The sequence below is a fragment of the Aquarana catesbeiana genome, linkage group LG03 (assembly GCF_042186555.1).
Source record: "Aquarana catesbeiana isolate 2022-GZ linkage group LG03, ASM4218655v1, whole genome shotgun sequence".
NCBI lineage: Eukaryota > Metazoa > Chordata > Amphibia > Anura > Ranidae > Aquarana > Aquarana catesbeiana.
The window spans coordinates 384,354,512-384,376,487 of record NC_133326.1 but is presented as its reverse complement, the minus strand read 5'-3'; positions in this window follow the sequence as shown (position 1 = coordinate 384,376,487).

The following is a 21,976-nucleotide window of genomic DNA, read 5'->3' as shown; positions in this document are numbered from 1 at the left end:
AAATGTGTAATGGTGAACGTGCATGTATGACGTATGGAAAACAGGCGAGAAGATTGTGGGACAACAATCAATTAAAAACGAAAGCTCAGCCTGTACAGATCTGTAGACGTGACAGACCCTGAATGTGAGCACTAGCTAACGGAAATGCAGCGAACGAAAAGCTGTGACAAACATATAACATAAACATATGACATAAACGTAAAATACATGGGAAACCGAGAGAAGCCTGGGAAAACGAGAGAAGCATGGGAAAACGAGAATCAAAGGAAAAAAACGAGAGAATCAAACGTGAGCACCAAGGGAAAAAACGTGAAAAGATGAGAAAATTAAGAAAAACATGAGGAATGTAAGAAAACATGAAAAGGCATAAGAAGTGACACATTGCACGAGAAACCGTAATTGCATGAAAACACTGTGAAAATTGCATGAAACACTGTGAAAATTGCATGAAACACTGTAAAAAGTTGCATGAAACACTGTAAACTGCATGCAAACACTGAACTGCATGAAAACACTGTGAAACAAATGACAGACCATGACATAAAAAAAAACATGACATGAAACGTAATAGACCTGTGAAAATAAGAAAAAAACATGGAAAAAACGAGAGAAGCATGGGAAAACGAGAGAAGCACCCGAAAGCAACATGGAAAAACGTGAGAACATGGGAAGACGTGAGAAACATGGGAAGACGTGAGAAACATGGGAAGACGTGAGAAACATGGGAAGACGTGAGAAACATGGGAAGACGTGAGAAACATGGGAAGACGTAAGCATGAACAAATGTGAGAGGCAAGGGAAAACGTGGGAAGCGTAAGAAACATGGAAAACGTGAGAACCATGTAAGACGTCAGAAACATGAGAAATATAAGAAACATGAATAGGCATGAGAAGTGACAAATTACATAAGAAATCGAACATTTCATGAGAACACCGTAAATTACATGAGAACCGTAAATTGCATGAGAAACGTAAATTGCATAAGAAAATGTAAATTGCATGAGAAAACGTAATAGCATGAGAACCCGTACCAAGGCATGAGAGATTGAAAAATGCACGAGAAACCGTAATTTAATAAAAATGTGAAATGCATTAAAAACGTGTAAAATGCATGAGAAACCGTAAAATGCATGAGAAACAGTAAAATGTACGAGAAACAGTAAAAAGCACGAGAAACAGTAAAAAGCACGAGGAATCGTAAAATACATGAGAAACCGTAAAAAACACGAGAAACCGTAAAATGCACGAGAATCCGTAAAATGCATGAGAAACCGTAAAAAGCACGAGAAACCGTAATTTTTAATGAAACCGTAAAAAATGCATGAAAAACTGTAAAATGCATGAGAACCCATAAATTATATGAGAAACCATCAATCGCATGAGAAAACATAAAATGCACGATAACCGTAAAATGCATGCGAAACTAACATGCATGAGAACCGTAAATAGCATGAAAACCGTAAAATAAATAAGAAATCGTAAATCGCATGAAACCATAAAATGCATGAGAAACCGTAAATTTAAATCGTAAAATGAATGAGAAAACCGTAAAATGCATGAGAAACTGTAAATCGCATGAAAAACCAAAAATTACATGAGAAATCGTAAATTGCATGCCCCCAAAGGACCCCCACAGAAAATAATGAGATGACAGGCAATGAGCAAGAGTCATGACAACCCCACAGCCTGAATTAACCCCTGAACCCTGTGCTAACACATGCGTAGCATGAGGTAACCGGGTGCTAGCAACATGGCCCCATGCAGGTGAAAAGGCAGCATCCGCAGGCTGCCCTGTCTGCAACTGTACCATAGACATCCCCAACCGCACCAAAACATTAAATACCTTGCAACAAACAGCTGAACCCCTTCCCCCACAGTGTGAGTACCGGGATGCCGGCTCCCACATGGAGCTGGATCTGCACAGGGAGAGGAGCAGACAGGTGGCCGATTACCCCCACGTCAGCATCGGAAGGAGCGGACAGGCGGCCCCGGAGCAGCACACACCCGGAGCCCACTGACACAACCCATGTGCAGTAGTACAAAGCACGGATGCTGGAGCTGATAGTAAGTGCTCAGTCCTGTATGCGATCAGACAGAATACACAATACCTGGTTGGCGGTATCACTGGTGGTGTACCTGGGCGGGTGTGCGGTGTATACAAGCAGACTCGGATCGCAGCGCCCCAGGAGTCTTCCGTATCTTTTGGCCATAAGGAGACAGAGCATCCCACTCTCTCTCTCCTTTACATCCCATCTGCCGTCTAACACTTCCTCTTTCCAGAAACACCCCCCCCCAGCCCAGGCCGGCACCTGAGCGGGACAGGTGGCATCTGATGTGGATCCTCCGTTGATGCCACCCGCCCACACCTACCGGAACCGCGACCCCAGGGAGAGAGAACCAAAAGAGAACCTTGCAGCCGACCATGCTGCCGCCCTGCAAGCCGAAAACAGGAAGTGATCTGCCGTGACCTGCCCTAACCCAGAAGTGACCTTTTGACACGAGATCCTACGACCACAAGAAGGAGAAGAAGGAGGGCAGGCTTTATGCATCCTGACTCCTCCTACAATAACAGCCTTACACTTATATATATTAAATTGACTGTTTGGCTCATGGTGGAGCTATAAATGCCACAATTTTTAAAGCTGAACTCCAAGCAAGCAACTAAATACAAAATTAAAATACATATATGGAAACTGTTTATCTGCCAAAGAATTTGTAATTCTTTATAATCCCCAGCACACTTCTAGCTAGTCAGCACCTCTCATGTTAAAAACAGAGGATTTTGTTGCATACATTTTCAAATACATATAAAGCCACACTGCTTAGTCAAGGTTTTTTTGTAAAGTGTGGTCCCTAACTTAAAACTATTTCAAATTTAAGGAAACTTTGCTAGTTTTCTGCAATAGGACATGCATATAGCAATGCATAAGTTGAGAGCAGACCTTCCTGAAGGCAGCCTTTTCCTCATTTTTGAAGCTCCAGCACAAGCCTAACATTATAATTATTTAACAATTATCAAATTACGGCAGCACACAAAAGAATGTCCACAAAGGTATACAATATACTATCTCTAGTTATATTATATTATTCAGAGCGAATGCAGTTTTAGAAAAGAAAAAAGAAACTCCTCATAGTCCTGATATGTTTATTAAAAAACTCAACAGAAAGACAAATTAACTCACATTGACAATCACTAACAGTACTATATACATGAGTGGATAAAAAAACTGCACTGATGCGCCGCAGACTACTGTGTCCTCCAAGTTCCGGCAAGAACCTATTTGGCTAAAACCAAATAGCGTGTATTCCAGCATCACTCCAACAACATTTAAGACAGCGCAGACTCCCAGTGTGTTTTTGCACCAAATTCAACAAAGCAACAATGGCAATTGCTTATATCAATTTATAACTAGTAAAATGTTTTGTGATAGCACTGCCATCTTTAAACCTCTACTGTAACAGTGGCATGGGTTTATCAAAACACTGCTTCGAACACACCACCAACCTATTTTCTGGACAAAAAAGGAAACCTAGCACGTCAATAAAGTCATCCCTCTGTCAACTTTACTACTTCCTCTTCTTTCAGCTTTTTCATTGCCAGTTAGTTCATAACAAGATTGGACCCTATCCCTAACACTATAGTTGGTTCTGTTTATTCTGCCAAAGTGGGTAGCAAAAGTCCTGTTCTGTGGCTAGATGGTTTTCTTTCTGAATCAGATAAAAGGGTATCGGTTGCTGGAAGGGCAATGTAATTCTTGACCAGTGTAAATAAGATGCACACCTTTTTCCTTTTATGGCTGCCGCCATCTATCATACCCCAACTTTAAGTCCCCGTTATCCTTAACTATATTGACGACACCACACCTTGTTGGAGTAAAACTGGCCATAGCAGCCGTTTATTAACCAATATAAATCTATATAAAAAAAAAAAAAATATATATATATATATATATATATATATATATATATATATATATATATATCTCTCTGTAACATTTTAAACGTAACAAAATCAACTGTCAGTTTCTCCTCCTGGTGGTCAATGACGGCACTTCCCAACGTAAATTCTGTTCCACATCTACACTGCGGGCCTTCTATCATAAAAGGCCTACGGCCGTGATAACATCAGCCCAAAGACAACTCGTTATCCGCAGTGTCACCATTACCATCTTCAGCTAATCAGTGTTAACTGTACACACCAATAGGGGCCCATAACCATTGAGTCCCCCCACACTTCCATCTCCTGGGTTAGTTACCACCATCAAAGACCACCACCACCGCCAACGCTAACAAGGGTGACCCCCTTACCCTTGGGAGCTCCTCCACACACGGAGTGCCCTCCGAATCCCTTCCTCCAAACCCATAGACCAAAGATCAATACCGACTTCCGACAGGTGAACCCCGTCCCTTCGCAGGTATAGCCCAACATCCTTCTCCAACTCCCTATGGCGAACTACCAAACCTCCATTCCGTATAACAAACTGGCCCACCCTTTTGTTCACCTTAATCCTGGTTTTGTTTAGGCGGTCTACCGACCTTGCCAACCTCCAATTCGTCCTGGCCACAATATCGGACCAAACAATCAACATCTCAGGGAAGGAAGTTCTCAAACGTAAGAAATCAATCTTAACGTCCTTTATGAGCTCCCGGCTGGGACGTCCACCCAGGTCGTTGCCTCCAACATGAAGCACCAACACATCGGGTGGTCTGTCCAGGCACGCAAAATGCTGTACTTCAGGCAACACCCTAGCCCATTGCATCCCTGGCCTGCCTATCCAACGTATACAAGCATCCTCCCTGGGAATCCCCAACTGCCTCCCCTTAGGTCTCATATCTGCCCGTTTTGCCCCCCAAAACACATAGGAGTGGCCCAATATCCATACGAGACCCCTCTTGATTCCACCTAAAAGAAAGGAGAAATCACATATAACCAAAGTCAAATAACATACACCATAATCAATCCCCTTACCCCAAAACAAACCCCCGTCCTCCCCCAAAACCATCAATGATCCGCACTTCTACTCGACCACCAAGTGTGGCCGCACATATGTACGAAATCTCTTAGACTCCCAATGGCCAATGCGCTTAACAGCCGCTTCGTCCAACCCACATCGAGCCGCCTCTGTGGCCGCTCCAATGCGGAAGGAGTGCAAAGCATACTGCGTACAATCCAGACCCCCCGCTTTCAAGCATTTCTTGAAAACTGCCACAAACTGAAATTTCGTTAAAGGAGACCCGTCATTGTGGATCAACAAAGTCCCCTCCCTCAACTGGCGTCGTCCCAAAAATTCCCGCATCACACTCACCGGGCATACCGGAGAATCCGGCATCCGATATAGTTGCACCTTAACCCCTTTGCCAATCTGATCCGTTTTTGACCGTCTCAACCATACCTCCAAGCTAAACCCCGTGACCTTCACATCCTGTACCCCCAAGCCCCCCGAAACCTTCCTAGAAGGGCTAACCAGTTCACTTATCCGAAAGGCACCAAAAAAGGCCAGCGAAAAAGCTGCCCGGAATAGCAACGCCTCGTAAGCCGACGCGCATACTGTGCCCAAATGATCAGATAAAACCCGCAGGTTGTTAAAAGTCAATGGCCTCCTAGTATCCTTACTTTTCAGCGACCGCCGATAACCTTTCATCGCTTGTCTCACCCAAAAATCTTTTGTAAAATCTGTCCCCCCTTGCAACTTGAACAAGAATGCCAAACTGGCGAGCTTGCGGTCCATCATCGAAACCGACACCCCTTGCTCCAGATTCCTAGAGACAAAATAGACCACTAGCAACCTCACGTCTTCAGCTCCAGGGTCCACACCAACTTGCTTGACAAGCGCCCACCACTCGGCCCACACTTTTTCATAAGCCCCCCAGGTGGATACACTCACCGAGCCCTTTATCCATCGAGCGAGGGTTCTAAAACGATCGACCACAGCCCTCTGGGACACCAAACCCCTTGCTGGTCTGCCGACGGAGCCAAGTCCCGGAATTTGTCCCACTGGAAACGAGACAAGGCGTCAGCCAACGTGTTATCCACCCCCGGAAGATGTACCGCATACAAAAAGATATTCATCTCTAAGCAGCGCAGCACCAAGTGCCGCAACGGCCGAACTACCGGTGGCGATGAAGCCGAAATGCGGTTAATCACCTGCACTACCCCCAAATTGTCGCAGTTCAATCGGATCTTCAAATCCCTGAACGACTCACCCCAAACTTCAACTGCCAGCACCACCGGAAACAGCTCCAGCAGCACCAGGTTTTTGCAGAATCCCGCTTCCTGCCATTCCCTCGGCCAGGGTTCAGCACTCCAATGCCCCTGGTAAAACGCCCCGTAACCCGAAGACCCAGCTGCGTCCGTGAACAGCTGCAAATCGCAATTGCTCAGCGGCCCCACCAACCACAGCGATTTACCATTGTAAGTGGACAAAAAGGTGTCCTACACCCTCAGATCGGCCCGATGTTCCCGGGTCATCCTGATAAAATGATGAGGGGACCTGATACCTGCTGTAGCTGCCGACAGCCGTCGGCAGAACACCCTGCCCATGGGAATTATGCGACACGCAAAATTAAGCTTGCCCAGCAATGACTGCAGGCCTCTAAGCTGAATCTTAAGCAATGCCGCGGTCGCCCGAATCTCCCTTCTCAAAGCCACCAACTTATCCTCCGGCAATCGACATTCCATTGCCTCGGAGTCAATGACTATACCCAAAAAGCTAAGCACGGTGGTCGGGCCCTCTGTTTTATCCCGTGCCAATGGGATACCAAAAATACCAGCCATGTGTTGTAATGTGGCCAACAGAACAGCACACGTCTTAGATGCTGGGGGGCCAACGCATAGGAAATCATCCAGGTAATGAATTACAGAATTCAAACCTGAAACATCCCAAACCACCCACTCAACGAATGAGCTAAAAGTTTCAAACAATGCGCATGAAATCGAGCAACCCATAGGCAAGCAGCGATCGACATAAAACCTACCCTGTCAGCAGCACCCCAACAACCAACAGCTGTCTGGGTGTACCGGGAGGAGGCGAAAGGGCGATTCGATGTCTGCTTTTGCCATAAGCGCTCCCTTCCCACAATGGCGTACCCAACCCACCGCTGCATCGAACGACGTGTAAGAAACCGTGCACGCATCAGGGTCGATCGCATCATTGACCGATCCGCCCTTGGGGAATGATAAATGATGTATAAGTCGAAACTTATTCGGTTCTTTCTTGGGGACCACCCCTAGCGGAGATACCACCAAATTCGGCATCGGCCGCTCCTGAAATGGCCCGGCCATGCGGCCCAATGCCACTTCCTTCCCCAATTTTTCCCCAACCACACTGGGGTAACTCAGTGCCGAGCGTAAATTCTTTGCAACCGGCGGGATAACAGTCAATAAACTAGGGATTCTAAAACCCTCCAGGAACCCTTCCCGCAGAAGCCGAGCAGCCGCCCGGTCCGGGTACCTACTCCGGTATGCCCGGTGAGTGTGATGCGGGAATTTTTGGGACGACGCCAGTTGAGGGAGGGGACTTTGTGCTGCATCCTTTCCACCCTCACTGGTGTCTTCCCTTTTGTTACCCACTTCTCCTGGGCGACTTTTCCCTTTTTTAAAACAACGGGATCCGGGGTGAGATCCTCCGCAACTTGAGCATTCGTGTTTAAAACGGCAGGCGCCCCCGAACTTACACGTCCCGTCATTGTATTGCCAACAGACGCCCCACTTTTTTGCGGCCGGCTGTCCGGGTGAAGAAGAACCGCCGCCCCCCCCCCTGGAAAAAACTGATTCGGGGCCCGAGCTGAGGACATAAGCTTCATCCAGAGGCTAATGTCCTTATGGTCCCAGCGAAGGGAGGGGCGCACCGCCCTCCGTTGCCGGAACTGCTCGTCATACCTGAGCCATGCTGTACCCCCATAAACTCTGTAGGCCTCCCCAATGGCGTCCAAGTAGCAAAAGAGCGCCGAACAATGTTCAGGGTTCTTTTCACCAATTACACTAGCCAGAATCGCGAACGCTCGCAGCCAATTAGAAAACGTGCGCGGAATCAACCGATACCGCCGTTTTTCCTCATCCTCCTTCTTACTGTCATCTGGCTTAACCCTATCTAGGTTAAACTTTTCCAAGGGGAGAAGGGAAAAAATCTCCACATACTCCCCTTTCACGATTTTCTCCCGCACTTCCGACTTCAAATGTGCCCCAAGCGGCCCTTCGAAGCAGATGTAAACCTCGCATTTTACGGCATCCACAATGCGAACCACATCCGTCCTTTTCTCCCCCTCACCTGCAGCCACCACGTTAGTGGTCGGAGCGGACCCCACCGGGGGCACCGACCCCGAGGGGGCTGGCACACCCGCATCAGCCGTAGAGGGCACCCCCCAACCACCGGCGATGCTGCACATGGAGGGACCCACACCGCAGTTTGCGGCGCCTGCCCATCCTTACCCGGTCCAAACTTCTGGACCAATTCTCGCAAACCCCCCCAATAAAGCCTGCAACTGTCCATCCGTGCCCCCAGAAGCAGGCCCTGGGCCCGCTGGCTGGGGACTGGCAGCCAACACAGCCCCAGATTGCGGCCCACCCAATGTGGTCCCAGACCCCCCACATCAGCCGCCCCCAACAACCCCTGTAAGGCATTTGTAAGTGTGTGAGAAGCAACAGGAAGTGACTTACCGGGCCGACCAGGGGTTGTCCCCGCCGCCGCTGCTCCCGAATCCGATGGCGCCGGACGCTCCTGCCCTTCTTCCTCCTCAGACACCTCAGTCGGGAAGGACCCCATTGTCGCCACTTTGTCACAGCGCTGTATTATTCTTTGGACTTATACGTGAGTGTATTTCCTTAAAGTTTTTATTAAATTTTTTTACTCGGATTTACACTATGTGGCCCTTCTTTTCTTTTTTCCCCATTAATATCATTATCTATACCCAATGAATGTTGGTTTGAGGGATCCATCCACGGAACACCTCATCCCCTCCCCCCTGGGATCTACAGAACCATCCATATTCTTGGGACTCCGCACACCTTCCAGGACCCGGACACCAGTTGGAGGAATCCAGCAATCTGCGACTCCACAGACATCCACAGCCTCCTACCACCCAAGCCTTATCTGACCCAATTCGGCGTATGCCCTGTCGGGTCCACCACATCTGGTAAGCCTTCCTTTCTCTCGGTGGTAGTGAGCTGATCTGCTGTTTTGAGATACTGGATTTATTCATTTTTCTATCTAAGGACTAAACATTGTTATTTATTGTTTGGCCATAAACACCTATAATGGGACTTCCCATCTATGTATGGGTCTTTATATTGGTGATTACCTTCACTGTATACCTACCCATCTAGGGTTATGTATGATAAGGTTTAGCGCTACACTTTTTGTTGTCTTTTGCATATACACTTTGTTGGTTGTGTTAGCTGCTTTTTCTCCCTTATGAGCAGCGCAGGATTATTTTGTATATATTCCTCCTCAGACCCGCTCAGCTCTCCCTCGGACCGGTCACCGGGCTCTTGCAGGGGCTCTGTGTCATCCATCCCCGGGGAAGAGGGCCTGAATGCTGCCGTCTCCTGACCGCGCTGGCCACGCCTCCTGACGCTGGCTCCTCCCATCGCTGGCACTGTCTTCCTCACAGGCATCCTGAAGACCTGACTGCTGGGCCGCCCACTCCTCCTGGAAGGGGTAACGCTCCGGACTTCCGAGCCGCCGGCCGGGGATGGGGAAAGCCCGGCGGCCGTTGATGTCATCCTCCCACGCTGAGACCTCCCCCTGGCTGCGTACACAACACAGGGAGCGAACGTCCTCTCACGCTGCCCACATCGAGCGGGCGGGGGGGAAACGCTGGGTCCTGCCGACGCCCCGCCCTGAGCTCCGCCGATGCCGAGGATTCCGCCCGGGAACCACAACAGCAGAAACAGGGTGTCGTTTCGCCGGTGGTCCCGACGGGTCCCGCTCCGGGGGGCTCCTAATGTGGCGTGCAGCTCTGGGGGAGGCTTCTGGTGAAAAACGCTCCGGAGGCCGAGACCTCCGGGCGCGTGGAAGATCCTGCCCCCTCACCTCCTCTCCAGCCTGAGGTCCGAGGAGTCTAGCCACTTGGTTGTGCAGCCATCCAGGGCTGTGGGTGGTCGCAGCAGCCCGCAGCTGGGCCAATAAACTGTCCAGATCTGCCATTTCTCTCTTGCTTGGGGACACAAACTTCCTCTTCACTGTAGTTCTCCCTGCAATGCTGCCCGGGACACCCCTCCTGACCCTTAAATAACCTAAACCCCTCCCATTACAACATTATCTTTTACCCAATCCCCTAACAATAAATCTAAAACAACTTTTATTTTAACCCCTGCTGTACCCTTTTCCCCCTGTCATGCCGGCCTTCTGCTAGCTTCATTCCATTCCACCTGCTCCAGGCCTCCCTGTATAGGCAGTGACGGAAAAGACTCACCCCCATGCCATAGCAGAGACAGAAACACAAAGTGTATAGGAAATTCAGGGGTATTAAAATTACTGATGTTTATTGCTGTATGTATAGAACCCCTGGAAGAGAGTACTATATTTTTTTTTTGTTTTTTTTTTATTAAAGGGTTTTCAATGTACAAGAATAATAACAAAGAGCACATTACAGTTGTACAGATATGACAATTTCCATATATAAATAAGATAAAGACAACTTTAGCAATGTCCTAAGAAACATGGTAGTGCATATAGCTCCTCCACATGCAGCTGGGAATCCCCCCTCCCCACCTCTCTTGTGCAGATTGGCCAATCAGGCATGACAATGATGGGGCCCCTCCCTGGGAATGGAAGTATATAGTAGCCTTGGAGCAGCCGATGGTTCATTTGCTTGACTCAATCACAAGGAAGCATACACTTATCCCACACACAGGTTACCTTCTTCGCTGGGAGATCAGCCATCCTCTTTTGGTATGTTTTTTTTCTTCCCTCTATTTGGTTTTATTTCACATACCCCCCTCATGTAGTCCCCTTGTGGGAACACATAGACATTTTGCCACATTATCTTTACACTTTTAATTAATCCCTTTTTGACACATTTGTTCTAGGAACACTATGCACTTTTCGTGCACACATAGTCTATTGGATCATGCTGTGACCACTGTGTTGGGCTCCGGGCGCAGTTATCTGTCCTTGGAGGGTTCCCCCGTCTCAACCGCGGGGGAATCATCATGCCTGTTACCCCTGTCTTCCTTGGGGATACCGGACCTGGCCTTGAGGCTGTGTAGTAAGTATCCCAATCTATCTCCACCTTGTTGGGATATAATCCCTCTGTCCTCCCTTATTCTAAGGGCATTATCATTAACCCCTGTTCATTCTCTTCCCAGTATATTACTTCCCAACACTCCTGATGAATGGCTGTAATGCCAGGAAATGCGTTGAGTGCCACTAGATGCCAACAGTTACTTGTCTCTATTACATATGTTTTTCAATCAATTTATTATACCATGTATATTTGCCATGTCTATTTTCTATCTGTATTGCATGCTATGAGCAGCATATTTAGTGTAAGTCTTGTGACTACCTATCTATTTGATACAAAATATCTGATAGGTATTCTAGATTGTAATAAATAAATCATGTACTGTAACTTCATTTCTATGTTGTTGTTTTCTCCTGACATGGCGTTCCCTCATTTAAAGTCCCACAAACTCTTCCTTTCCACCTTCCATGGTAGTGCATATGGTGAAAGGGCCCTTTGGGTCAGACCCAAAGGGTAGCAAGTGGAGACATAAGAGGGATTCTGTGCTGAACTTATAGAGAAACCGGGCATGCCTCCAATACACCCAAACACCCCAACTGGGCTCAAACTGTGAGTGGGTGGGGGCATTTATATTAGGTACTTGTTATATTATCTAACCAGTTCTCCAGGGGGGGTGCAATCAAGTCTCTCTATGTCACGGGTAACATATATATCGGGCTGACTGTCAGAGATGGATTGTAAGGGAAAAATCCCTATCTCTATATGAAAGTGGATTAGAGTGCATTCTAGTTGATGTAGTTCTGGGGCCTATAGGGTAACCTTATTTTCTGTTATGGGGGGAGGGACAAGGGGAGGGTGGGGTGAAGGGGGGGAAGTGAGCGTGTGCCATTGTATTGTCTATGTTAGTTATCCGGTACCTGGTGGGTACCCTCAGGTCAAGCTATGGTGTTTTGTTTGATAGCCTGCGTAATTCATCAGATTCTGTGAAATGTGTCCAGCAGGCCAATACTTTATGGAATTTTGTCGGGGTCTCTCTCACCTAGTGTATTAAGTCTTCCATATCAGCAATCCTCCCTATGTGTTGAAGCCACTCTGAGATGTTAGGGGGGAGTGCTGTCTTTCCAATGTAAGGGTATGCACATTTTGGCTGCATTGATGAGGTGGAGGGTGAGAGATCTTTTGTAAGCCGATAAGGCTATGGATGTGTGGTGGAGTAGATATTGTGCAGGGGTGAATTCTGGGGAGTAGCTCGTTATGTGAGTGGTAAGGCGGTGTATTGTCCAGTAGGGTTGTAACACTGGACAATCCCCCCATATGTGGAGCAGGGAGCCTCGGGCCGAGTTGTATCTCCAACATAGTGGAGAAACACTGGGATGGTATTTATGGATTCTATCTGGGGTCCTGTACCACCTTGAGTAGATTTTGTATCCATTTTCCTGTGCGGAAATGTTTGTTGACCCTTTGTGGATGTGGGTATGAATGTGTTCCCAATCTTCTTTTGACAGATCTATTGCAAGTTCCCTTTCCCATTGTTGGCTAATGGTGTTGTCTTTGGAGTTGCTATCTGAGAACAAAAGAGAATATATGTCCGAAATCATATGTCTTTGGGGTTCCGATCTGGTGCAAATTGATTCGAAGGGGGTTCGGTCCCTGTGCCATTTGGAGAGTGATTTGGAACTATACAGGAAGTGTCTGATCTGAAGGTACTTAAAGAAAGGGATGGTTATATCAGGGTATCGGGATGAGAGGGTTTGAAAATTTAAGCTTGCCCTTATCAAAGAAGATTTCTGCCCTAATCGATTTCCCGGTATGTGAGATAAGTGGGGTAAGCTCTGTTAGCCCTGGTATGAAGTCTGGGTTTCGGATCAATGGGGGTCAAGGGACCAGGTGAAGATGCGAGGTTTGTTTTTTTACACACAGTCTGGAAGATCTGTAGGGTAGGGCCAGTCAGGGGGTGTGCAGTGCTGTCCTTAGGTATCATGTTAGGTCTGATCCATGGTAGGTGGCATATTGGCAAATTGGAGAACGCTTCTTCCAGTTATTGGTATCATTGTTATGTGGGCTTCAAGAAGATCTTTGTTTTAGTGAGAGGAGGAGGATAGGTAGTTGAATGATTTCAAAAAATGAAGGAGTATAGTTTCTGCAAAGGACTTGTAGTAGCTAACAGTTAGGCCATCAGGGCCGGGGCTTTTGCCTGTCTTTAGCTGTTTCAAAGCCTCATTCGTTTCTTCTAAGGAGATTGGGTGTTCTAGTTCTGTGGCCTCTGAGGAGGATATAGGTGTGGGGCCATATTAACTGAGAAAATTAAAAATCATTTCCTTACGGTCTGTAGCACCCTTCAATGTATGTGGGGGTGGTAAGTTATAGAGTTTGGTGTAATGTTACATAAATTGATTAGCTATACCCTCTGAGATGACAATTGAGTTTCCAGATGGGGCCTTGATTTCATGAATGGTTGATGCCGCTTTCTTGATTTGGAGGGCTCTTGCGAGCATTTTCCCAGATTTGTTGCCAAACTCATAGAATAACCTCTGTGTCAGTGCGAATTTGTGTCTCATTGTTTTCTCCAGCTCTTCGAGTAGGGCTTCCCTAGCCTGTATCAGTTCAGTTAGTGTTTACATCGCTAGTGATTGTTTATGTCTCTTTTCGAGAGAACGGATGCGTTTGGACAACTCCTCAATACGGGCTAGTCTAGCTTTCTTCCGCTGTGCGGCAATGGAGATAAGTTCCCCCCTGGTGACACATTTGTGTGCTGCCCATTGTGTCAGTGGAGTTATTTCTGTGGATTAGTTTCCGCGGAAATAGTGTGATAGGCTAGTGTTGATTTTTTCCATAGTTTCGGGGGCAATCAGGAGGGAGTTGTCGAGTTTCCATATTGCTGGTCGCGTGGGCGCTGTCTGGAATGTTATGGTCATTGAGATGGGATTGTGGTCTGAGAGGAGCATAGGGTCTTTGGTTGCACTATGAAGGGATGCTAGGTTTTGCGTGATGCAGAAGTAGTCAATCCTAGTATATTTGTTATGGGGTGGCGAGAAAAATGTGAAGTCTTTAGTGTTGGGATGTAGCGTGCGCCATGCGTCATGTAAGGTAAGGTCACTGAACTGTGTTTTGATTGCATGGAGGGCTTTGTACGTTATGGAGGAGGAGCCTGAGGAGGTGTCCTGGGATGGATTGAGGGCTAGGTTAAAATCTCTTCCTACAATAAGAATCCCCGTTTGAAAGGATGCGAGGAGTCGCAAAGTGTTATGGAAGAAGGGTACCTACAACTTATTAGGAGCGTATAGGTTAGCTAGAGTGATGGGTTTGTTGTAGATCTTCCCTTTAAGAAATATGTATCGGCCATGTTTATCTTTCACAATGTCTTGGATCATTATAGGACAATGTTTGGAAATAAAATGGATACACCCTTAGACTTAGAGATTCGTCATTGGAGGCTGTGGTATAGAGGTTGTTCTGGAGTTTGGGGATGTTATCAGATCGAAAGTGTGTCTCCTGAAGAAACACGCTTTTGTTTTTTGTAGGGTTAAGAGTAACTGGGATTTTTTTCAGGGGTATTAAGTCCGCATATATTTAATGAGTATAGCTTGACCTGGAGGGAGGGCGAGCGGAACTGCGTTGCTCCATGGTCATGAGGGGGGAGATGCACACTGGGGGAGAAGGGGATGTGGAGTCTCAGGGATGCGGGGGGAGGGAAGGGAAGATAGAAAGGGGGGAGGAGGAGTAACTCTCCTATGTATTGAACGGAGGATAGGGGGGATCCTGCTCACCCTTCTCAAAATGAGTGGTGTCAGTAAAGTACAGTGTATAGAAAGTGTGAACCCTCCTAGAGGTAGTTAACACTATGCTATACCACTGTATGGGGGTTGGTAAAGTCCTGGTTGGGTAGATTTAGGTGAGTTACATATCAGCCCGCTGCTACAGGATATTGATTTAGATAGTGGAGGTATGGAGTACATGGGCAATTTCAAGAGGTTGACTTGGTCTTTACTGCTTTAGAGTCAGAATTATGACTTGTGTATCTTGCTGTATACACTCTGAATAAGTCTTAAACAGATGAAAACTAACTGTTCGGGGAGGCTTCTTCTGTACCTTAGCAGTCTACTTGTTATTCCATTTCAACTTATAAAGGTGAAGCCTAAGGCAAAGTCAATAACCAATAAAAAAACAACATTGAATAGAACAATTACAACAGAAAACATATGCATCTCTAGAACACATAACCATTTCTTTTTTTTTTTTTTTTTTAACATGGATGCAGGGGGTAATGGGGGGGGGCGCGTGATGCTGGAAAATCCTGTGGTACTTTGGTGTGTGGTGAGGTATCCTGTCTGGCAAGGTTCCCTGCTTTGAGAGAATGCAACATTTGTACCTATGGCTATTGGGCAGGAGGTGATGTTAAATCGGGATGGAGGGGGGGGGCGTGTCCTGGCCATGGAAGGGTAAAGACGTGCTTCCTTTCGCTCCGTCTCACCGCCGCACCTCATCACCGCAAAGGGAGAGCAATCTTACCCCATCTGCCGCTATAGATGTCGCAGAGGAACCAGGCATCCTCACAGCCATTGAGGAACGACCGCACGCGTCAGGGACAGCTTGATTCATTCCTCTCCGGACCCAGCGGGTGAAGCCACGAGCCTTCAAAGATGGCGCCGATAACGAAGTCCCCAAAGCCTCACAACACACCACTCCACGCGGGAATCGGACGGCAGGTTCACCTATACCATCCCCTGCATCGGTGAGTGAATCGATCCCCCCGACCTCCCCAGAAGCCCCCTCCACACCAGATGGTGACTTGGAAGCCCCTGACCCCCTGGATGGACCTGACATCAGACGCCATATTTGGTCCTTACCCACTAAAGCCTACCTGGAGCGCTTTGCTGACAGGGTAGAGAAGGCCCTGAAGGAAGACATAGCGCAACTTAAGGCTGACACAACTCACTTAGGGGGCAGAGTGGAATCCTTGAAGTAGAGGTTTGAGGAAACACTCCCAGTCATTTCCATGCTGCAAGATAAATGTGCTACACAAAGTCATCAGATTGAGGCCTTACTCTGTCAGCTGGACGACATGGAGAATCGCAACGGCAGAGCAAATATAAGAATCAGAGGCCTACCTGAAGCAACTGGGGCTAAAGACATTATTCCTACACTGGAAGGGATCTTTAGAGAGATCTTAGAACTGCCCGCCACAGCTACCATCGAAATTGATCGTGCACACAGAGCCCTGAAGGTCCCCTCCCAAGACGTTAACAACCCAAGGGACATTATATGTAAGCTGCACAGATATACACTTAAGGACCGTATCATGCAGAAAATGAGAGGCAAGCCATACTTCGATTTTGATGGCGCACGTTTGGCCTTTTATCAGGACATTTCGAGGTGCACTTTGCTACAACGCAGATCTCTTCACCCTCTCTTGACAGCTATCCAAGATGCGGGTCTAAAATACCGTTGGGGCTTTCCCTTTTTTCTTCAAGTCACCAAGGAGGACAGAACCATGACTCTCCGTACCAAAGATGATCTACCGAACTTTCTGTCCTCTCTGGACCTAGACCCAGTGGACTTCCCAGATTGGAGGAGCTCGCTAGAATTCCCTACGGCCAAACTACCAACACTTCAGCCATGGCAACCCGCCAGACGCAAGAGCCGCCGACAGGATCGCAGAAGACATCAGTCTGATACCTCCACTGGAAAACAACAAAAAAGTGTGGCGCTAAACAATGTCACATATAACTGTAAACCAGTCAATAAGCAATGAGAAGGATCAATTGTGTCTGCTTTGAACAGGTAGTCCTCATGTGGACATTACAGATGGGTAGTCCTTATGACAATATGTTGTAAACGAAATAATAAAGGATTATATGGACCTCTCCAATAAAAATCAGCTCACTACCACGGAGAGATGAAGAGGCTTACCAGATGAGGTGGACCCAATGAGGCATACGCCGGATTGGGTTGGACAAGGCTTGGGTGGTGAGTGGCTGTGTATACTCCGAGAAGGATGTGATCTCGTGGATTTGCTGTATTCCTCCAGATAGCACCAGGAACTTGAGAGGTGTACGCAATCTCCCGGATGTGGGAGGTCATGTAGATCTTAAGGAGGTGGTGGGGTGTTCCGTGGGTGAACCCCTCAAAGCAACATTCCACGAACCAAGAAATGCAGTCAAAGGTGTTGCTTTAGACTGCCAGCTAGAGAAGCCGCATGATTCTCCGTCACGCCCACCTTGATGTCTTCCTAAAGCAACACCTTTGACTGCATTTCTTGGTTCGTGGAATGTTGCTTTGAGGGGTTCACCCACGGAACACCCCACCACCTCCTTAAGATCTACATGACCTCCCACATCCGGGAGATTGCGTACACCTCTCAAGTTCCTGGTGCTATCTGGAGAAATACAGCAAATCCACGAGATCACATCCTTCTCGGAGTATACACAGCCACTCACCACCCAAGCCTTGTCCGACCCAATCCGGCGTATGCCTCATTGGGTCCACCTCATCTGGTAAGCCTCTTCATCTCTCGGTGGTAGTGAGCTGATTTTTATTGGAGAGGTCCATATAATCCTTTATTATTTCGTTTACAACATATTGTCATAAGGACTACCCATCTGTAATGTCCACATGAGGACTACCTGTTCATAGCAGACACAATTGATCCTTCTCATTGCTTATTGACTGGTTTACAGTTATATGTGACATTGTTTAGCGCCACACTTTTTTGTTGTTTTGCAATCTTATACTTTGTTGGTCGTGTTGGCTGCTTCTGTGTTTCTTTTTAGGGTAGCGCAGAATTATTCTATACATCTGATACCTCCACTGGACATGACTTCACTAGGGACTAGTGGCACTACCTCCAGGGATGAGAAGAGTATCACTCGAAGGCTGCATTTGAGACATTAGTCTATAGATGTTGTCGAGCTGAGTTCATTTTTAATAATCTCGCTCTCTGATTAAAACACGTTTAGCTGTATGACGCACTGTTCTGCAGACGCCGTTTGCACTTTAATTATTTACGATAGATTCCTCTATTCCCTACTTCTTAAAAATCCCCCCCCCCCCCACAACAGGTAACATACCTGCTCCCCCCATAAACCATGGGATATTGGGTTGCGGTCTGTGCCCCCCTCCCCTCAGGGGGATGGGGTCCTAGACACGGCTCATAGATGTTATCAATGTTTAAGCGGCTATGACCGCTTTGGTTTTATATTTGTCTCACGTTTCTCTTTTTTTCTCCTTTCCTTTCTTCCTGCCTTTCCCTTTTCCCTCCCATCCTTCTACAGGAGCAACAGGTTGCCTCGTTGTCCACGCTGGGCATATCGCCGAGTTGAACACTGCACCACCACTCCTTCCACTTCATGGCTACTCTACAGGTAAGCTCTTATAATGTTAGGGGACTCTGCTCTCCACATAAGCGAAGTAAACTTTGGAGAGAACTCAAATGCCGCGTACACACGGTCGGACTTTTCGTCTACAAAAGTCCGACAGCCTGTCCGACAGACTTCCGGCGGACTTCCGGCGGACTTTCGGCGGACTTGCAGCAGACTTTCTAACGAACGGACTTGCCTACACACGACCACACAAAAGTCCGACGGATTCGTACGTGATGACGTACACCGGACTAAAATAAGGAAGTTCATAGCCAGTAGCCAATAGCTGCCCTAGCATGGGTTTTTGTCCGTCGGACTAGCACACAGACGAGCGGATTTCGGGGTCCGTCGTAGTTACGACGTAAAGATTTGAAGCATGTTTCAAATCTAAAGTCCGTCGGATTTGAGGCTGAAAAAGTCTGCTGAAAGTCCGGAGAAGCCCACACACGATCGGATTACCAGCCAGCTTTAGTCCGTCGGCGTCCGTTGGACTTTTGTAGATGAAAAGTCTGACCGTGTGTACGCGGCAAAACGGTTGAAGACACAGGTGGTCTTCCTTCAGGAGACCCATTTTACACCCCAATCGCTTCCTAGACTGCTTACACATCTCTTTAACCAGTGGATTGTTAGCACATCCCCAACACCTAAATCTAAAGGTACGGCCATTGCAATACACAAATCTTGCCCTTTCCAACTTCTAGATAACAAAATAGACCCACAGGGCAGATATGTTTTTTTAAAAGAAAGCACAGCAGGACAAAAGTACACGTTTGCCTCAATTTACGCCCCTAATACTAGCCAACTCACTTTTATTGACGCGACTTTAGCGTTGCTAGCAGACTTTAGGGAGGGCCTTCTGGTTCTCGGAGGCGATTTCAATGCGAGTCCGGACCCCTTGGTAGACACATCTCATAAGAGATCCCCCCCCATTCCTTTGCGTTTCTAAAGCACTTCCGTAAGACCATTCAATCACATCTTTTACTAGACTGCTGGAGGGTACTACATCCCTCAGACCATTACTATAGTTACTACTCCAAAGTACATGACGTCTACACTAGCATAGACCATATCTATGTGGATCGCACCACATTAGAATTTCTGCAAGAAGCATTTATTGGTAATATTACTATCTCAGATCACGCCCCAGTCCATATAACTCTTACTCTACCCTCAGGAGGGCACAAGATCTGGACGTGGAGAATGAACAGTAATGTACTCGATGACGAGGCGGTGGTGAAGAGTGTCTCTGACACTTTGAACCACTACTTCAGAGAGAATTCGACGGAGGAAGTGAGTGAGGGGGTTGTGTGGGAGGCCCACAATGCTGTAGCACGTGGAGAGTTGATCTCTCAGGAAACTAGGCTAAAAAAAGAACGACAGGCTGACTTTTTGAGACTACATACTGTGCTCCAAAAGGCGGAACTTCAGCACAAACCGAATGGGAACCCTGAAGCATTAAAGCAACTTACTGATTTGCGGGAGCTGTTCCTTCGTTTTCTAGATAGACAGACAAAGCAACAGCTCCGTTATACGTCACATAAATATTATGAACATGGCAACAAATGCGGACGAATGTTAGCACGGGCACTTAGAAAACGCCAGGCTCAGTCATGTGTACATAAACTACAATCAGCTTCAGGGGAGACAGTGGTTCAATCCTCCAAGATCGCCTCAGGCTTTAGAGACTATTACGCCAAATTATACAACTTAGATTCCGAGATCCCTACTTCTACGAAAGAAACTAGACAACATGTGATACAAAAATACTTGTCCTCAGCCAGTCTCCCACCACTCACAGACGACCAGTCCTTAGCTTTAGAAATCCCAATTACGGTGGAGGAGCTGGGGGCAACGGTGGAGTCCTTGCCCAATGGGAAAAGTCCTGGCCCAGACGGGTTCACTAAAGAATACTATAAGACCTCCTTTCCCTTGTTAGCTACACATATGTGTAAATACTTTAATGACACAGCAGGAGGTGCTGTAATCCCTTCGGAAGCGCTTCTGGCACACATTACGGTGATACCGAAGGAGGGCAAGGATCCCGCCGCCCCCCAGAGCTACCGCCCCATCTCCCTCCTCAATTTAGACATAAAACTCCTAGCGCAAATTTTAGCTAATAGACTCAAACACATTGTGCCAAACATTGTCCATCCCGACCAGACAGGCTTTATAACTGGTAGAGAGGCCAGAGACAACTCCCTTAGAGCAATTCAACTTATACACTGGGCACGCACCCGTCCAGACCCACAACCTTACTTGATTTTATCCACTGACGCAGAAAAAGCTTTCGACCGTGTTGATTGGTCATATCTGACAGCGGTACTTACATCATTAGGCTTAGGCCCACGAATGCTGACATCGATATTAGCACTATGCTCTACACCTTGAGCACAGGTCAAAGTTAATGGGACCCTCTCATCTCGCTTCCCCATTGGCAACGGCACAAGACAGGGGTGCCCTCTTTCGCCCCTACTGTTCGCCTTAGTATTGGAACCACTTCTCCGATCTGTGAGATCCAATCAGAACATCAAGAGACTAAGGGTGGGAAACATGGAGCACAACCTATCGGCATATGCCGATGACATTTTGTTCCACCTATCAGACCCCCTGATCTCGCTGCCTAACCTAATGCAGGAATTGAAGATCTTTGGATCAATATCTAATTTCAAAATCAATCTCTCTAAATCAGAGATTCTACCTGTCTGCTTATCTACCCAACTGACAACAAACCTTCAGATGGCCTTTCCTTTCACTTGGACCTCGTCCCAATTAAAATACTTAGGCATACGACTAACTGATCGTTTCGATACCCTGTATATGGCCAACTACCCACAACTGTTGTCAACGGTAGGGATGAGCTTCGTGTTCGAGTCGAACCCATGTTCGACTCGAACATCGGCTGTTCGCCCGTTCGCCGAATTGCGAACGATATGGGCCGTTCGCGCTAAATTCGTGTGGCGCGTCACGGCCCATAATTCACTGCGGCATCGCAGTGCATTGCTGGCTGATGATTGGCCAAGCATGCACTATGACCCGCATGCTTGGCCAATCACAGCGCTGTCAGTAGAGAGAGCTGTAATTGGCCAAAGCCAGGGTGGCTTTGGCCAATTATGGCTCAGGGGATTTAGTACACACCCCACACTATATAAGGCCGCCTGCACGGCGGCCCTGTGTAGTGTGTGTTCCGGTGTGCTGAGAGATAGAGAGAGAGAGAGAGACAGTGTCATTTGATTTGAGTTAGATAGATTAGGCAGAACAGTCAGTCAGTTAGCTGCACTTACAGTGTATTGTGTATATATATGCATCCCAGGTGTTGCATATATATATATACACACTGTATTCAGTTTAGCTAGATCCGTTCCTGTTATCTTCTATCTAGACTATTTACATTTAATGCAGTGCGTCCTGCTCACAGTGTTCAGCTAGATCCGTTC